Source organism: Helianthus annuus, chromosome 1 (genome assembly GCF_002127325.2).
Source record: "Helianthus annuus cultivar XRQ/B chromosome 1, HanXRQr2.0-SUNRISE, whole genome shotgun sequence".
NCBI lineage: Eukaryota > Viridiplantae > Streptophyta > Magnoliopsida > Asterales > Asteraceae > Helianthus > Helianthus annuus.
In genome coordinates this window covers 24,956,644-24,976,459 of record NC_035433.2, presented here as the reverse complement: position 1 = coordinate 24,976,459, position 19,816 = coordinate 24,956,644, and the positions used below count along the sequence as shown (strand labels likewise).

General features: G+C 39.6%; 1 long non-coding RNA gene and 1 other non-coding gene across 5 annotated transcripts; both read right to left on the bottom strand.

Annotated features, from left to right (window-relative positions):
* Positions 1-6,520: 6,520 nt before the first annotated feature.
* LOC118482838 lies at positions 6,521-6,627 on the bottom strand. The gene has a single exon (XR_004868988.1). It is a non-coding gene; the product is annotated as a small nucleolar RNA R71 (small nucleolar RNA).
* Positions 6,628-15,507: 8,880 nt separating this feature from the next.
* Positions 15,508-19,426, bottom strand: LOC110944991. 4 transcript variants are annotated; one of them, XR_004872575.1, is made up of 9 exons: positions 18,291-19,426; positions 18,122-18,197; positions 17,910-17,982; positions 17,634-17,730; positions 16,915-17,069; positions 16,758-16,838; positions 16,511-16,670; positions 15,710-15,870; positions 15,508-15,625 (listed from the first exon to the last, which is right to left on the bottom strand). It is a non-coding gene; the product is annotated as an uncharacterized LOC110944991 (long non-coding RNA). The 4 variants fall into 4 exon arrangements; XR_004872558.1 differs by having other exon boundaries at positions 15,710-15,842; XR_004872566.1 differs by having other exon boundaries at positions 15,710-15,842; positions 16,915-17,025.
* Between the last annotated feature and the right edge of the window lie 390 nt (positions 19,427-19,816).

The following is a 19,816-nucleotide window of genomic DNA, read 5'->3' as shown; positions in this document are numbered from 1 at the left end:
CTGAACGTAGATCGATCTTGGAGAAACACGTAGCGCCTTGGAGTTGATCAAATAAGTCGTCGATTCGGGTAGCGGGTAACGATTCTTGATAGTAAGCTTGTTGAGTTCCCTATAAACGATGCACATTCGGAACGATCCGTCCTTCTTTTTCACGAAAAGGACAGGTGCTCCCCAAGGAGAGGTGATAGGGCGTATGAAGCCTTTATCAAGTAACTCCTGGATTTGGCTAGAAAGTTCACGCATTTCGGACGGTGCGAGGCGATAAGGGGCTTTTGCAACAGGGTTAGCTCCAAAGGAGGTCAATACAAAAGTCGATATCATGAGTAGGGGGTAGACCAGAAAAATCGACAGGAAAGACAATAGGAAAATCACGAACCACAAGTACTTCTTCCATCGTCTTCTTTTCCTCCTTGGCTATTTCAATATGAGCTAAGAAATCCAAGTATTCCTTGCGGAGATACTTGCTCGCTTGAATACACGACATAAGTTTCAGTTCCTTCGAGGATACTTCGCAATAAACACATAATTGATCACCGTTTGAAAGGGAGAAACGAATCATCTTTTCGAAACAAACAACTTTAGCACGATTCTCACGAAGAAAATCCATGCCTACTATGACGACAAAGCTACCTAGTTGCATAGGTATGAGATTGATCGAAAAGACATGATCGTTGAGTTCGAGAGTACAATCACGGAGAACGGAGCTGACGGTGACGGTTCTTCCGGTGGCAACTTCTACGTCGAAAGTCGTTGGGAGGTTAGCGCGTTTATGTTTTAGGAGCTTTTCGAATTCAAACGATACAAACAGTTATCGGCTCCAGTATCAAATAAGCAAGAAGCATAAATACCGTTAACAAGGAACGTACCGTTGATAACATTATTGTCAATCTGAGCCTTGCGGACATTTATATTGAAGGTTCCTCCTCGGGTTGCTTGCTGTGGCTGCTGTTGCTGCTGCTGCTGTTGTTGCTGTTGTGGTGGCGGTTGCTGCTGCGGCTCTTGTTTCACAACACGCTGAGGGCAGACATTAGCAAAATGATTCGGGTCACCACAAGTGTAGCAAGCTCGTGCATGAACAGCGGGTGCAGGAGCTGCTTGGTTGACCTGGGGAGCAAGAAGTTGAGCTGGCGGTGCAGGAAGAGCTTGAGGAGCTTGTTGGCAGGGGCCTGAGTGGCAGTGAGCTGTGAAGTGTCCATAGATGTTGCAATTTTCACAGAAACGGCAGTTTACCCCTATCGGGTGATGATAGGTGCAGGTAGGGCACAGAGGGTGAACACCAGTATACGCATGCTTCGCAGGCGGTGCGTTGGTTGTAGTAACTTGACGATTCTGAGTGTTGGGCGGTGCTGTGACTGCGTTAAGTGGTGCTGCCATGGTAGTCACATAATTCTTGTTGTTGTTCCTTCGCTTGCGGCTCTGGCGGCTAGACTTTGAACCTTGAGATGCTGCATTGTCGGTACTGGGAGTTGCAGTAGCCTGGCTGAGACTTTTGGTCGAGGGTTTGAAAGCTCTAGCCAAGACTCGTTTGTCGTTAATCTCAGCTGCGAGTTGGTAGGTTTCCTCGATAGTAGTAGGTCTTGCTGCCTGAATAAAATAAGCTACGCAATCTGGAAGAGCGCGAATATACTTCGTGATAGTCTTATCAGGCGTGTCCACTTGACTGGGACAGATGATTCTCAACTATTTGAAACGAGCGGTGAGATCAGCGTTGTCACCTCCTTCTTGCTTGATGTTCCAGAACTCAATCTCCACCTTCTGGACTTCGTCGGGAGGGAAGAATTCCTTCATCATGAGCTCCCTGAGGTCCTCCCAAGTGAGACCATAAGCTGCATCATTACCGCGCCTGTTGCACTCGGCGGTCCACCAATCAAGTGCCCTTGATTGACAGACTCTAGTGGGTTCACATTGCGGAGATTCTCGGGACATCCGCTTTGCCTGAAGGTAACTTCAATCGAGTCAAACCATTGAAACATTGCACGGGGTCCGTCTTCACCGGTGAAGTTTGCAGGACCACAGGCCTTAAACTGTTTAAAGCTGAACGGAGTTTTAGGTGCTTCATTCTTAGAATCCACAGAGGATGTGCTGCTGGAAGCAATGATTTCACTAACGATGTGGGGTATCACCTTGGCCATTTCCTTGGCCACGAGAGAGGCGATGAGTTTGTCAGCATTGTTCCTCTGAACATTTCGGCGAGTGTGCGAGCCAAAGGAAGACATCGTCAATTGGGAGTTCTGCAGCAGACATCATCCCGAGGGATTAGATGAGATTCAATTATATTAGGTTATGTTTTGAAAAGTTTAGTGTTTTAACAACCCTTTTCATTATTCTTATTACTCATGTAAAGCGCAGGAACACGTCGGCACATATTCACGTATACACATAATTCACATAAGCATGTATGAGCACATAATTCATGTAAGCACATATTTTGCACGTATTCACCTACATATTTTGCACGTATTCACCTATATTTCAGGGACACGTAGCGCGTGCGGGAGTTGCGAGAGATAGTGAGTAGCATAAGCGGAGAGTGTAGCGTATGAGGCTTCTTAGTTTGTTTGCGATTAGTTAGCATTTTAGATTATGATGGTGGTGTGATCCTGAGCTTTATTTTACAAGTGGGGAGCGAAAAGCGACAAATCGAAACTATGAAAGCGTAAAGTTCAAAATTCACAATTTAAAACACATAGACGCGATTTGGTGATGCGCGAAAACGACGATTGTAGGCTTAAAATCAATAGAGTGTCCTGGGTGTTAGACATCGACTGTCCAAAGTGATTCAACTATTCCTAACGAGTTCGAGTACACGCTTTGGCCTAATAGACTATGCTCTCACCGCAACACGGCTAACGGCACTCAACCTTCCAGTTACTACGTGACTCGAGCCTTTGGAATAGCTGAGACTTTAGTGAGATTTGTAAAATCAAAGTAGGAGTGGAACGTGTCATTAAGATGCGGGTTTCACCCCTAACTTAACAACTTCGCTCCTATCTGTGGTTAAAACCATGTGGTAGAGATGGAGAATTCCGTCGAGGTGTAGATATCACTCCTGACTCTACAGAAGATTCTCGTGCGAGAGTAAAAATGCGCTGGGTGAGTGATCTTATCGAGAGTTCTTGGTTTTCACACCTAATCTTGTCACAATCACTCGGTTGTGTTATATGAGTATCGTCAAATGTGTACATTTATGTTAGCCTAAGGAAAGGCAAAAGTAGATTTTATCCTTTAGGAAAAGGCTGCCTTCGTACGAAGCTATTGAGTTCGTACGAAGGTACAATGTCTTGAGTTCGTTCGAAGGTAGCAAATCCAGGTTCGAACCAAAGTATTACATGTGGGTTCATACGAAGCCCCAAGTGGGTTCATACGAAGGGTCTGTTGGTACTTAGACTATAGACTAGGTCAATTCTACACGACTCGACCTAATTCCCTATAGTTATGGCTCTGATAACAATCTGTCACACCCCAACCGATGGTGGAATCATCGGGGCGTGGCACTAGGCGAACCAGATTGTTCAAGAGAATCCATAACGAGTATTTGTTACCAATATTTAACAGGTTTAATATCCCATACTATTAAACAAACATTCCAGCAAATGTCAAAACAGATAACACGTTTCTCTCAAACAAAACAAGTCCGACAACCTAGACTTTATTAGATGAGTTTCTAGACTTCCTATCTTGTTTGCAACATAACAATCCATCAACCTATCACATACGTTAAAATAAAAGTCAATACATAAAGTAAAGGTGACCACACAAGTTTAGCATAGATATAGAATAAAAAAAAGCATTTACGCATACCCAGCATGTAACACATAACGGGTGAAGCATGTAAACTACCAACAATGATACAACCTAACCACGTGTTTGCGAGTAGAGTATGCGCGACACATATTCACCGAAGCGAACACGTGGAGTAGAGTATGTGATTGATGTGTGTAAAATGCAACATATAAATTACATCAAATGAGGCATAAAACTAACCCTTTTTAAGTACTAATGTTGGAAAAAAGAGTGTTTTTGTCTTCCTTTTGTATTTTCAGGATTAAATGAGCTCAAATTCACAAAAGAAGCAAAAAGACAGCTAATTCTAACATAAATACAAGAAAAGGAACAAAAGTAGACTGCCCGAACCCTCAACGGCATCCTCCCAAGCAAAGAAGAGAAAACAGAAGCCTGAACACGCCCCGTGCTCAGCCAGCACGGGGCCGTGCCCAAGAAGCAGCAGAAAAGACAAACCTGTAGAAGCTTCTATTGCCCACCACGGGGCCGTGTCCAGTGAGCACGGGGGCGTGGCGACAGTACTGCAGGCGCATTAATTGTAATTATGAATTACAATTAATGAAGAGAGAGAGTGTCAGACGGGCACGGGGGCGTGTCCAGCGGACACGGGGCCGTGCCCAGCCTTCTGTTTAGCCTATAAATAGGAGTGCTTGGTTTCATTCCAACTCATCCCTTGGCACACCACCTCTCTCACACTTCATCCACCACCCACCACAACCATAACACCATCATCCACCACCATCATCCATTGTCCATCGTAGAGTGTGTGTGAGTCGTCTCGGGATCCAAGATTGATCGTAAGAGTTCTTGACAATCAAGGCCATGTTTGCCTAAGTCTCTTACATCACTTGGTGAAGACAAGTGTTTAGTATAATACTTTTTATTTTTAATCTTTTGCACTTTTTATTTGGTTTTGTATTAATGACTTTAATAACTAGTTGCTTATGTTGAAGGTGATCTTTCCTTATCGTTTCTCCATGGTGTCTTGGCGTTATTTTACTGTCTATATAAAATAAAAGATTTTCACCATTCATATCTCCACGATCTATATGGAGGTATGTTGACTACCTGGTCGGGGGTTAAGGGAACGGTTTGGTAAGGGTCTTGCCCTTGTTCTGCGTTTAGAGGTCCTGCAAGGGACCTGGGTCAAATTTAGTAGGATCTCCTTCAATGCCCATAGGTATTGGATGGCGGGGATCCAAACTCTTTGACCCCCTCATAAGTTAACTACTATTAATACTATAACCCGGCTATTTAGGACTGTATCCCTGCTGACTCAGACTACTTAGCCGAGGGTAATGTCACCGCCAAAAGTGGGGCCTACCACAATTTGCATTAATAACTTAATTCATTATCTTCCAATAATCCAACCCTTTAGGATTGTATCCTTGCTGACTCAAACTACTGGGTTGAGGGTAACGTCGCCTTCAAAAGAGGGGCCTACTACAATAACTAAGATAATCTCTTAAACAAGTGCAAAAGTGCGAAAATAATCAAAGGTTATACTAATACACGAGTCGGATCCAAGTGATTCATCTTGTCTATCTGTTTTTATTTTATTTTTATTTTTCAGCATTTAGTTAGTTTTTATTTTTCTAGTTTAAAAACCTTTTTTTAACTTTTTGATTTGATTAGACGTTGAGGATAAACCGGTACTAAAAGCTCTTGTGTCCTTGGACGACCTCGGTATCTTACCAACACTATACTACGTCCACGATGGGTGCACTTGCCCATATGTGTGTTTAGTGTTAGTAAATATCGTGTTTTATAAATTTAAAACTTGGCTAAAAGTGTAAAAGGGCTTAAAATATATATATCAAAAATATAACACACTTCACGCACATCAAGTTTTTGGCGCCGCTGCCGGGGACACAAGGATTTTAAGAAAGTTAGGAATCAACGGCCTAATCATATTTTTATTTTTCTTTTAAATTTTTAGGATTTTTCATAATTTTTCAGCTTCTGTAGAGCTCAGCACGGGACGTGCCCAGCATCGTTACTGGCAGTTTTTAGTTTTCCAAGTTACAGAAGGCTGACCACAGGGCCGTGTCGGTGCAACACGGGGCCGTGTCGGTGCAACACGGGGCCGTGTCCAACTTCCAATAACTGGGATCTGGAAAACAATCACTGTAACTCCGACCACGGGCCGTGTTCACTGAACAGGGGCCGTGGTGAACCTTCTGACCAGCCTTCTTTTCTCTTTTTATTGCAGGACTTGGAACCAGACACCAATCCTACATAGTGTATGAGCTCCAGTTCTAATAAGGACATAAAAGAACCTCTAGAAGAACCCGAACGCTTTCTCAGAAAAAGATTAAAAGCTACAAACCAAGAGAAAGTTTCGGGTGATCCACCTCCAATGGCGGACCAACGTACCCTCATGGATTATCTACGACCCACCGTAGGTAACCTAGGCGCCGCTATCAATGCTCTGAATGTTGAAGCTAATAACTTCGAACTTCGGCCGCATTTGATACAAATGCTCCAAAACTCCGCAACCTTCCATGGGCTTGCGGACGAGGATCCCCATCTACATATTACTAATTTCTTAGAAATATGTGATACCTTTCGGATCAATGGAGCATCAAACGACGCCATCCGCCTCCGAATGTTTCCTTTCTCACTAAAAGACCGAGCGAAAGCTTGGCTCAACGCCCTCCCAGCTGGATCGGTAAATACCTGGGATGAACTAGCCCAAAAATTTCTATATAAGTATTTCCCTCCCGCTAAAACGGCTAAATTAATGACTGAAATTAATACATATTCGCAAGAGGACGGGGAATCCTTATATGAAACTTGGGAAAGGTTCAAGGAGTTATTACGCAAGTGTCCACATCATGGCCTTGCGATATGGCAACAAGTATCCACTTTCTATAATGGACTGTTGCCACACACAAGGCAGACACTTGATTCTAGCTCCGGGGGACTTTTAGGTACTCGACGCCCGCATGAAATATATAACCAAATTGAGGAAATTGCTCAAACCAATTTTCAATGTCACACCCCCCGAGGCAATAAATCTATTGCCCCGGGCGCCCATAAGGTCGATGAAAACACTTCTTTACAAGCCCAAATCGAGGCCCTTTCTTCAAAAATAAAAAAGTTAGAAATGACAAAAACAGTCTCGGTTATGGCTCGTGAAGGGTGTGGTGGGCCACATGAAAATTGGAGTTGTATGAAAGGAGCAGACGATCAACAGGAATCGGTAAGCTACATTGATAATAGACCTAGGCCGTCGGGTCCTCCAACGGGCACTTACAACCAAGGATGGCGAAACCACCCAAACCTTGGTTGGAGAGAACCCGGCAATAGTAGTAACCAACAAACCCAACGAACAAACTTTCAACAACCAAGAAATGAGTCACAAAATTTCACTCAACAACAAAGTGGACGAGAAAGGCTTGAAGATACTGTATCTCGCCTCATCTCCGACACTGAAAAGAAAAACTCGGAAAGATTTCTACAATTAGAATCAAATTTTAGAAATCAACAAGCTAGTATTCAAAACATAGAAAAACAATTAAATCAAATAGCTCAAAATTTTGCCGAGAGACCACAAGGCGCATTACCTAGCAATACCGAAACAAATCCAAAAGCGCAAGTTCATCTCATCACGCTACGAAACTGCACCGTGGGGCCTGCAGAAGCGCCACCGCCGACAGAAGAAACGGTACCCCCACCTCTGCAGGAGAAGAACTCCCCTCCGTCACCAGAGCCTACCAAGGCTCCTCGAGTTCCGTACCCCGGTAGGTTAATTCGTCAAAAGACCAATGAGCAATTCGCGAAGTTCGAAAGTCTACTAAAGCAATTGCATGTCAATCAATATTCCTTTTATTGATGTCCTAACCCAAATGCCCAAATACTCTAAGTTCATGAGGGACTTCCTCACTCATAAAAAGAAAATTGAAACTTTGCAATTAGTTAAATTAGGCGAAGAATGCTCTGCACTCGTACTCAAAAAACTTCCCCAAAAGAAAATCGATCCCGGAAGCTTCACGATTCCCTGCTCAATCGGGGAGTCCCCCGTTCGTAATGCACTAGCCGACCTTGGGGCTAGCATTAACCTCATGCCCTCATCAATTTTTAAAAGACTCGGCCTAGGAACAACGAGTCCTACAAAAATGAGCATACAACTTGCTGATCGATCCGTCAAATTCCCGCAAGGTGTCATTGAAAATGTCTTGGTAAAGGTAAGCAAATTCGTCTACCCAGCCGACTTTATCATACTCGATATGGAGGAAGACACCGAGGTCCCCCTCATAATAGGGAGACAATTTCTTGCCACCGCACAAGCGGTGGTAGATATGAATGACGGAACACTCGCCTTGAGGTATGGGGATGATGAAGTAAAATTCGGAGTTGGGAAGAGAATAGAGGACGACGACCCGGTCAACTACATCAAGGTTATTGATTCGAGTTTGGATGCTGCTCTCCGACGGTGTAACATGGGACGCCAAGCATCCCACTCAGAAAATATATAACCTCACATTGGGTCTAGCCAAGGACCCTTATAAACGTGGCGCACCACGGAGGCATTCCGCGGAACTATTCTTAGTTTAGTTTAATTTTTTAGTTTTAATTTGCAGAAATAAAACACACTCACGGTGGTAAAGGATGAAAAAGGGAACGAGAAAAATGGCCCCATGCACAAAGAACGAAGCAACCCGACACAAATCTCCATTAAAGTAGGCTCAACACGGGCCGTGCTCAACCAACACGGCCCCGTGCTGAGCCACCTGCAGAAAAACGCCCAGTTCAGGTAACTGGACACGGGTCGTGTTCACCAGACACGCCCCCGTGTCCAGGCTTCTGTCCCATTTCTTTAATTTCTGTTACTGGCACCTGAACACGGGGCCGTGTCCGGTCCCCACGGGGCCGTGTCCAGACTGCCAGTAACATAAATCTTTGCTTTTTAACACCACATTACACATCCAATCAACCTAAAAAATTATTTTTGGGACACATTGAGGACAATGTGTAATTTAAGTGTGGGGGGAAGCTAACACCTTGAAATTTTGCAAGTTTAAGTTAGAAATCCTAAGATTAATAAGGTTATATTGGAACCGCTAAACACCCCAAATTTTTTTCAAAAGTTTTCATTTTTTTTACTTGTCTAAAGTTTAAGTTAGAAATCCTAAGATTAATAAGGTTATATTTTTATAAATTTTACAACCGAGAGCGTCGTGATAACAAGAACTAACATAAGAAAATTATGAAACGGCATAACAAGTCTAGTTAAAATTTGATTATATATACTTGATCACATTAAAAACCCATTCCCACAAAAGTGAGTTTTGAGCCTTTATTGAGCATACAAATTTACATCCTTAGACTAAATGCTCATTTTTCGTTTCTTGTGTGAATAGCCGCTTGGTTCTTACAACTCTAGAACTTGCCATGACGATTCATTCCCGGTCCTTACCAACTTAAACCCAAGTAAGTAAATGATGGAGGCATTAGGACTAACCATTTTTCTTTCTACACCATTATTTTTCATTTTTTTTTACCACCTACCCAAAATCCCCCTAGTTAACCCCTTTGAGCCTAAACCTTTCGTTTCTTTACCCTAAACCCTTTTTACCCACCAAAAACCCTTTTTTATTTTCACCCTTTATTTTAGTAACAAGCTCGGTTTTTCGCAAGCTCGTTATTTTATGTGATGAAAAAAAAATAAAAAAAATAAAAATTTTTTTTGATGAAGTTAAAAACAAACAAAGCTATGCAAACAAAAGCTTGTTTGGAGAAATACTTCAAAATAAAAAGTCACTAAAAACAAAGTGTTTTACGAAAACCGACGCTTTTTACGCTTTTCGCCCTTTTACTAACCACTAACCCAACCACCCACCTTTAGCCCAAGCCTAACCCTTCACCCAAAAAGTCCTCTTGATATTTACAAAGGTATAAAGTTAAAAAGGAGGAGGGTTGATTGCTTGGCAAGCCTATGGTAGGCGTAAGTTCCATGCCGCTCTCGAGTGATTCACTAAAAAAATACACCTTCGGCCGAGTGTTGAGTGATTTATCCCATGAGGTATGTGAACTTGTATATAAATGAAATTTTAAAAAGGCATGTTATGCCCAAATAAGTAATTTATCTTATGAAACGTTCTAAATAAATCATAACGAATAGGATTGTAAATAAATAAAAATAAAACCCAAAAAGATCTTGGATTCCCGACATTCTATGACAAGCCAAAAACCTTCTCTTCTACCCATTCCATTTGGGAGTGTAAGCCACATTTAAAGAGTTTTGCTTGAGGACAAGCAAAAGTTCAAGTGTGGGGGTATTTGATGTGTGTAAAATGCAACATATAAATTACATCAAATGAGGCATAAAACTAACCCTTTTTAAGTACTAATGTTGGAAAAAGAGTGTTTTGTCTTCCTTTTGTATTTTCAGGATTAAATGAGCTCAAATTCACAAAAGAAGCAAAAAGACAGCTAATTCTAACATAAATACAAGAAAAGGAACAAAAATAGACTGCCCGAACCCTCAACGGCATCCTCCCAAGCAAAGAAGAGAAAACAGAAGCCTGAACACGCCCCGTGCTCAGCCAGCACGGGGCCGTACCCAAGAAGCAGCAGAAAAGACAAACCTGTAGAAGCTTCTATTGGCCACCACGGGGCCGTGTCCAGTGAGCACGGGGGCGTGGCGAAAGTACAGCAGGCGCATTAATTGTAATTGCGAATTACAATTAATGAAGAGAGAGAGTGTCAGACGGGCACGGGGGCGTGTCCAGCGGACACGGGGCCGTGCCCAGCCTTCTGTTCAGCCTATAAATAGGAGTGCTTGGTTTCATTCCAACTCATCCCTTGGCACACCACCTCTCTCACACTTCATCCACCACCCACCACCACCATAACACCATCATCCACCACCATCATCCATTGTCCATCGTAGAGTGTGTGTGAGTCGTCTCGGGATCCAAGATTGATCGTAAGAGTTCTTGACAATCAAGGCCATGTTTGCCTAAGTCTCTTACATCACTTGGTGAAGACAAGTGTTTAGTATAATACTTTTTATTTTTAATCTTTTGCACTTTTTATTTGGTTTTGTATTAATGACTTTAATAACTAGTTGCTTATGTTGAAGGTGATCTTTCCTTATCGTTTGTCCGTGGTGTCTTGGCGTTATTTTACTGTCTATATAAAATAAAAGATTTTCACCATTCATATCTCCACGGTCTATATGGAGGTATGTTGACTACCTGGTCGGGGGTTAAGGGAACGGTTTGGTAAGGGTCTTGCCCTTGTTCAGCGTTTAGAGGTCCTGCAAGGGACCTGGGTCAAATTTAGTAGGATCTCCTTCAATGCCATAGGTATTGGATGGCGGGGATCCAAACTCTTTGACCCCCTCATAAGTTAACTACTATTAATACTATAACCCGGCTATTTAGGACTGTATCCCTGCTGACTCAGACTACTTAGCCGAGGGTAACGTCACCGCCAAAAGCGGGGCCTACCACAATTTGCATTAATAACTTAATTCATTATCTTCCAATAATCCAACCCTTAGGATTGTATCCTTGCTGGCTCAAACTACTGGGTTGAGGGTAACGTCGCCTTCAAAAGAGGGGCCTACTACAATAACTAAGATAATCTCTTAAACAAGTGCAAAAGTGCGAAAATAATCAAAGGTTATACTAATACACGAGTCGGATCCAAGTGATTCATCTTGTCTATCTGTTTTTATTTTATTTTTATTTTTCAGCATTTAGTTAGTTTTTATTTTTCTAGTTTAAAAACCTTTTTTTTAACTTTTTGATTTGATTATACGTTGAGTATAAACCGGTACTAAAAGCTCTTGTGTCCTTGGACGACCTCGGTATCTTACCAACACTATACTACGTCCACGATGGGTGCACTTGCCCATATGTGTGTTTAGTGTTAGTAAATATCGTGTTTTATAAATTTAAAACTTGGCTAAAAGTGTAAAGGGGCTTAAAATATATATATAAAAAATATAACACACTTCACGCACATCAGTGATCCTTAGCAACCCCTGACAAATCAGGTGCTGAGTCCAAACAATAGTACTAACGTTGCTAAAGGCGGCCTGGCAACAATCACTGTATAAGCATAGTAACAAGCATTCAACTAATCATGTATAGCATGCGGGAGCGGTTAGCGTTTAAAAGCATTGCGTTGTGTGTTGTGTTTTTGATAGAGAACGTATGTAACACCCAAAAGTGCGTTAAACGAAAATGGGTCGAGTATACTCACTGTGCGTGTCTTAATCAAGAAACACGATCCTCAATGGATTGAAGGGAGCGCCGGATCAGCCTGTGTACGGGAATAGAAGCGTAAGTCCTCCAAAGTGCTGAAATGATCAAAAATCTGAGTGTCGGTGGGAAACAGAAGCTTCGTACGAAGCTGGTGCCTTCATACGAAGGCGTGCCCTCGCACAAAGGTGGGTCTTCGCACTTGTGTAGCTTCCGTTGTCCAAAATCGAGTGTCTTCGCGTCTGTCTTCGGAAAATCGAGTGTTCATCCCTCCAACCTTAAGCTACTGAACAAACTTAGAGTCGGAGAGGTCTTTGTCGGAGTCACGAAATAAGAGTCGGGCTGTGATGTGTAAAACCTAAGGCCTTTGTATGAAGGCAGTGCCGTCGTACGAAGCCATGTGTGCCCTCGTATGAAGGCAGTGCCTTCGTACGAAGCTAGGCTTCACATAGAGCAGTCAAGCTCACATCCGTGGCTCTTCTTGGCATTCGGAGCTGTGTTTTCGCCTAAATCAGACGTGTTTTCGAGTCCCATTCAAGACGGGTTCGACACCACCTCATTCCACTATTCAGTGAAGGAAATATGTGTCGATTTTAGGTCCGTGTTAGGGTGAAAATCAAGTTTGAAATAGGCTTTAAAGAGTTTTTCACTTAAATCTAACACTTGGTGAGTGTGAAATCAGTAGATTTCTAACTTGGAAGCCGAAGCTAGGCCCAATACACTCGACTAAGTGTAGATTAGTTGTAAATGAAGAAGATTTGATGAAAAAGATGAAGGTTTTGATGAAACAGAGAAGTTATGCTGAAAAAGGTGAAGTTTCAGTAAAAGATGAAGTTTTGCTGGAAAACATAAGAGTTTAGATTAAATCGAAGTGATTCTGGTGGAAAATCGAAGTGGAAAACATTGTATAATCGAATAAAACTGTTAAATCTTACTTGAAAATGGTCAGACAGCAATTCGGCAGAGTTTCGGTATGAAATCAGCAAGTTAGAAATGAGGAGAGTGTGGCTGGGTATTTATAGAGAATGGGGGGTTCGCACAGCAGGTCCTTGTTCGAACCAGCTGCCTTCGTACGAGGGGCCTATTCTGCGGGGAGAATTCTTGTTTTCGCGTGTAAGATGCTCGTTTAATGCGTTTTGTTGCGTTAGTTAGCATTGGTACCTTAAGTATTATAGCATAACACAGAGTTTCGGGTCGCATTGCGTTTTAGTGTGATAAATCGAGTTGTGCGAGTAGCGTTGAGTTTGCGTTGCGATAACGTTTGCAGTAACAATACACATAATAAGCACACACAAGTAAAGCATAAAAACACACATCGTAACATTACTACTACTAATAACAGCGTTTGCGATTTAGCATGTTAGTCGTGATAAGCGTATGCGGGGGCGTATGGTAACCAAACAAACACACTCGGCAATTTATGTAGCACAATTCTCTATAATTCGTGTTGCGTAAGCGTTTACGAATATAACCTTTTATTTATATCGAATCTCGAAATACTACATAGTTACAATCAAAGCAAGTGATAATCCGAAAGATCAGGTTGTTACAATAATCACTGTTTCCAATTTATCAAATAAGCTTAACATACTCCAACAAATCAAACCCAATAAGAAATCTCTTCTAAAAAGCAAAAAAAACAACAACAAATAAGAGAGATGAAACTAAATGATACTGTTCAAACCACCTTATTTAACAAAATGTCGGATAACATTTTGGGGTTCTTATCTATCTTCCCTTATTCAACTATTTAAGTAAACAAAAAAAATAAGTAATCATCGCAAGAGTTACAGTTAGAAACTAAACATTCAAAATGCTTACTTGATACTTGATTTCTTCCATTTCCGGCGACCTTTACTGGATGATAACAATCGAAAAGTCGCTCTCATATCTACGGTTTTCTTCCAAACGAGCTTACACCGTCTTTTCTCTTTCTTCACAGATGATCGTCGTACAGTTTTTCATCACCGTCAACCTTCTGACAGAAGCAAAAGTTGTATCTGGACTGGTTTCTTCTTCTCCGGTGGGTTTTCAATGTTGAGAGAGGAGACAGATGGTTCTTCTGAAATGGGGGTTTGAATTTTGGTTTTTGTTGACAGGTGATATTGAACATTGCGCGCCCACAAGTCTGGTTCATATAGTGATCATATCAAATCCAACAATCTTTTAATATATATTATATACCTGAATTATGTTTGTTTTACACAAATACCCTTCAAGTCCACTCAACAACCTTATCAATGTATTTAATTAAAATCAATAAAGCATCTAATTTCCTTAATCCTTAGATGATCTAGATCAATGGTTATAAATACAGTTTCTTAGGTTTTCTCACCACAATTAAGTTTTCTATTTATCCTTTCCCTATATATATAGAGTAAGGATAGTGTATATTAATTCAAAAGTGTGAGAAGTGTTTTAAACCATTAGATCTTTGATCTAATGGTTGAGATCAATAGGAACCAAATTAGAAATTATGTTTTAATTATTTGGACCGATTTGAAAATTGTAGAGGTAATAGTGTCTTTGTATATATTTCAAATTAGGAAACCTCTCCTAGATTCTAGCGATTCACTCCTAAAATCTAGCGATTCAGTTTTAAACTTATTTTAAAATTCGGACATTCTAAAAAATCCAGAAATATGTAACTGCTACAAGAATATATAACATTGTACATCCATCATATAACACTATATAACACCATATAACACTGTATAACACTATGTAACACCATATAACACTATGTAACACTGTATAACAGTATATAACAATATATAACGCTATACATCTATCATATGCTATCAAACAAATATAACACTATAACACTATATAACACTATATAACTCTAAATAACACCATATAACACCATATAACACTATACATCCATCATATAACACTATATAACACCAAAAAACACTATATAACACCATATAACACTATGTAACACTATATAAAAAAATATAAGACTATACAGTTCTGAACGAGATGACACAAATTCATAGATTAATTCTTAATTCGTATTCCTATAATTAAGGGTGGCGGATATGGAAGGTTATCAATTAATTAAATCAATAAAAAATTACTTGTTTACCCTTTTAAATTAACTAGCGGTAAGATCCGTGTGCAAACACGGGTCGTTTCTTAACACTACAAAGCAAAGATTAAATACAATTGAGCACTAATGCTTTATAGAAATTTTACATAGCCCATTTTATTAAACAACGAATCACTATACAACTTTAAAAGTAGTTAATCCAGTTACAATCAACTTTTTATAATCATCATTGCTTTTACTCATTTAAATATCAGAAAAATTGATGATTACAAAGGTTTCGGATACACCGCCTTTTCCATTAGTCACTCGACCCTGCCTAGAAAATTTCTTGGCTGTGGCCATGATACATACCAACCATGTCCCTACAAAATATTATGTACACAAACTTGTTAAATTATAACTCGCTTGTTAAATAACTTGTTAAATTATAACTCGCTTGTTAAATTATAACTCGCCTTTTCCGTTAGTTACTCGACCCTGCCTAGACTCGTTTTCATCCCTAAGGAGAGCAGCCCGAAAATGGTCATGACCTTGAGGTGGCGGTGTCCAAATCCGAATCCGGATGCCGCTAACAAACAAACTTATATATAAATATTTACTAAAATTATAACAATAATTATAATAGACAATAAAATCAGCTAACAATACATACCTCCTTGTAGTAGTCTTTAGACTTGCTGAACGTAATCAGATCGTCCAATATATCCTTCTTCTTTTTTGGATCCATCGCAAGCGTATCAAACATAGACGCGTACTCAAATGTGATGTGGCTGCAAATCATATTCCTGTAACCATGCCAATCGTATGATATGGCTCGAATATGATCAGGGATGGTATTCAGTTAGCATATAAACAAACCTTTATTAAACACAATACGATTATAATTCAGTTAGCAGCAACCTCTGTTGAAACCTCTGTTTTAAGCCACTGTTTTTAAAACCTCTGTTTAGCTAAAAATGTATCCACTGCTGAAATGTATCCTCTGTTCTCATAACCTCTGTTTATCCTAACCACTGTCGACTATCGACAGTGGTCAGGATAAACAGAGGTTATGAGAACAAAGGATACCTCATTTATGTTAGGAAACCTCTGTTTTTAAAAACACTGTTTTTAAAACCTCTGCTTTGCTAAAAATTCATCAACTGCTTACATTTCAGCAGTTGATGAATTTTTAGCAAAGCAGAGGTTTTAAAAACAGTGTTTTTAAAAACAGAGGTTTCCTAACATAAATGAGGTATCCTCTGTTCTCATAACCTCTGTTTATCCTAACCACTGTTGTCTATCGACAGTGGTTAGGATAAACAGAGGTTATGAGAACAGAGGATACATTTTAGCAGTTGATGAATTTCTAGACAAGCAGAGGTTTTAAAAACAGTGGTTTAAATGCCAGTTTTGTGACTGTTTTGCGATGGTTTTAAAAACAGTGGTTTAAACGCCTATTTTAAAAACATACCTCCTTGTAGTAGTCTTTAACACATGTTAATATATGCAAAAGCAAAGCTCACTTCCAAATCTTCAAGTTTTAAACGCCTGTTTTGCGACTGAGCTTCCTGCCTCTTGAGAGCGTATTCAGCCCAAACGCGCTGTGAATCGATGAACTCACTCTCCCGTGGCTGTTGAAAAGAGAAAAGCGGTCAGGAAACAAATCGCAACATAAAAATGTTTTCATTTAAACACTTTGAAGATCGTATATGATATACCTGAATGTAACGATACAATAATAATGACATGGACACTGATTATGCTATCTGTTTGAGCTTGTAAGCACTGATTATAGGCAACTAATGGATAACAATAAACATAACCGATTATTAAAGATAGGAAATCAGTAGACAAAAAAGAGAGCCATAGTACTACCTCACTGGCTTTAACAGGTGTGAAAATGAGATCTGCAGGGAAACCTCTATGAAGAGCATGCTGTGCAACAGGAGATGGCAAAACCTTTCTTTGGTACAAGCTACTCAACAGCTTCATTGAACTCAGATAACAAAGCAATTAATTCTAGAGGTGAACTATAGAGCAAAAAAATGTTTAATAAGGTCAAGCAGAAAAATGCAAAAGCACTATCTTCTAGAAAAATGCAAAAGCAATTAATTCTAGAGGTGAACTATGGAGCAAAACATTCATTTGTTCTTATTTTGACAAAGCTCTTGGATCCATGACATTTTATTACAAAAATTTCATACAGTATACAATGGTGTGGCACCATGCCATTTTTATTTTATATACAAATTAATTTTCATCAGTTACTGTACCATATGGTCAACAAAAAAACCCATACAACTGTTTTAACTACTATTCACCTGGTGATCCATGTTTATTATATTATTACAACAATTATAGCCAACAAGTTACACGAACACTAAGAAAAGAAACAAAATGAACTTTCTCACGTTTTAATGATCTATATGACTTCCTGAAACTTCTATATGACGTTTTAAAGAAACATGTGCTCGACAAACTCATCAATCAGAACAGGCCATGCCCCTAACACAATTGTATATAAACATTAGATAATATAGAAAAAATAATCCCAGTAAATAAACACAAAAGGTAGTAAGTATTTATGTTATTACCTTCGGGATCATATCCTTCAAGATTTTCATGTACACAGCGACTAAATGCCAACACTTGACTCCGTGTATCCTTAGAGATATTGTGACGCTGATTATTCTATACGTCAAGTTCCAAGAATTAGTTTGGTATAATTAATAAACTATAAAAAAAATCCCAAATGTTGCTTGTATAATTTGCAGAATTGTTGAATCAAGACAACACAAAGGGGATATAGGCTGAATGGATTAAAAAAACAATTAGAGGCAATATTGCTCTCTTTACATGGTAAAAGTTACCTCAAAGAAGCTGCACCACTGATTAAGTAATCTGAATCTTCCAGACAATACTAATTTCCAAGCAATAATTACCCTACTTACAGTTGAAAATTATATATACAGAAAAAGGAGATTAAGGTTAGAAGTCTGTAAGATGATCTTAGGAGTACAAGGGACCGAGGGAGGTAAGTAGATAGAAAACATCATTAACTCTCATTTTATATTCCACTTACTGATGCTTCTTTAACCGTTTTCACGACAAATGAAGAATACAAAACTATAGAATCTTGAGAACTCTTGAGAATCTACCTGCAGATAGAAAGGAAGATGGTAGATTGGTGCTTTGATAATATATAATACGCACAACAGCTGAAATGAAAGAAAGAAGTGATCAAATCTCACCATCAAATTAAGCCTGTGCATCAATATTATCAACGAATTTTACGTAACCCCACATTCTGAAAGATATAATAATAGCTATAGCTTTGGGAGAGTTGGGCTTATGTAACAACTTAAATCTTTACTAACTTTTCACAATTTTACTATTATGATGAGGAAAGCACTTCTGATTGACGAGAACACTAAGTAATTGCACTAAAATACAAGCAATAATCGTTTCTGCATCTGCATGAAGCCCAAAATCTAATAATAAGTTTCAGTAAGATGAAACTTTCATAGCAGATACCTTTTATATACCCTCGACTCAACCAACTTTAGTAGATGGGACAACGCTTCTCTGGCCAATTTAGCTTTCATCGACTCATTGGCATGCCAGTAACCATCCTCTTCAGAAGCATACACCTCAACTATCTAATGTCGTTGAGTTATCCAAACACATCACACACATGTATCCTAAACTTAACAATTGATAAATCTACATGATATAATCCAATTAAAAGTCTAACCAAATTTAACAAAGGGAATTGCTGACAACAACGGCTAGTTAATTGAGATTGATATGCGGATTCATCTGTCAATTTGAGACGCAACGAATTAGAAAGAGATGTTGATGAAAACCTGAATTAAGCGTCGATCTGAGAACGACACAACTACATCCGCTCGCTTTAATTCTTCCTCTAACTTAGTTTTACCTTCCAAACTATATCAACAATTAATTCAAAGAGCTAATAAAAAACAGCACAACTCAAACAATCAAACAAATCAACAAAAAATACACAATCCAGATCTAGACGTCATATCGATAATCGCTTAAACGTTCTGATTTTCTCTCTCTAAAACTACGATTCTGCATCCCCTTGCCGGCGAACAGTTATTTAGTTGTTCAGTTCTTCAATCGTGAAAAATTAGGGCTAAACCACCAATTTTCTCTCTCTAAAACCCCGATTCCATCTCTGAACAGAGTATAGGTGGAGAAGATACTTCCTCCTTCCAAAACCACCGCCAGTATTCTTCTCCCTAAGAAATCCTCTAAGGTAATAATAATTCCTGTGTCTTGTTTGGTGTAGAAGTGCGGAACTCATGAGTTTTAGAGAGAGAGAATGCGGCAGAGAGAGAGAGTTGAAAGTTCTGGATTTGAAAATGAGTTTTAGAGAGAGAGTTGAGCTTTTTATACGTCTGTTGTTTAAATTTTGAATCTGGAGCCATGTTTAAATTTTGAAATTGTAGCCAAAATTTTGAATCGAACATCAGTGGTTCGAACATCAGTGGTTATTTTGTATGAACATCAGTGGTTTGATTTTTGGGCCACCTTTGAATCATCAGTGGCTTGTTTTTCCATCAGTGGTTTGTTTTTTGAGCCATAATATTGAATCATCAGTGCTTTAGAGATAGGCAGTGGTTTGAATGTGGGTCACCTTTGAATTTTAAAGTCTTTATATATTAGGCTTTATGATGTAATAATGAGATAAGAAAAGCCTTGTTGGACACTTTCTCCTGCTGACACATCAGCTTTTCTTATGTCACTTGGA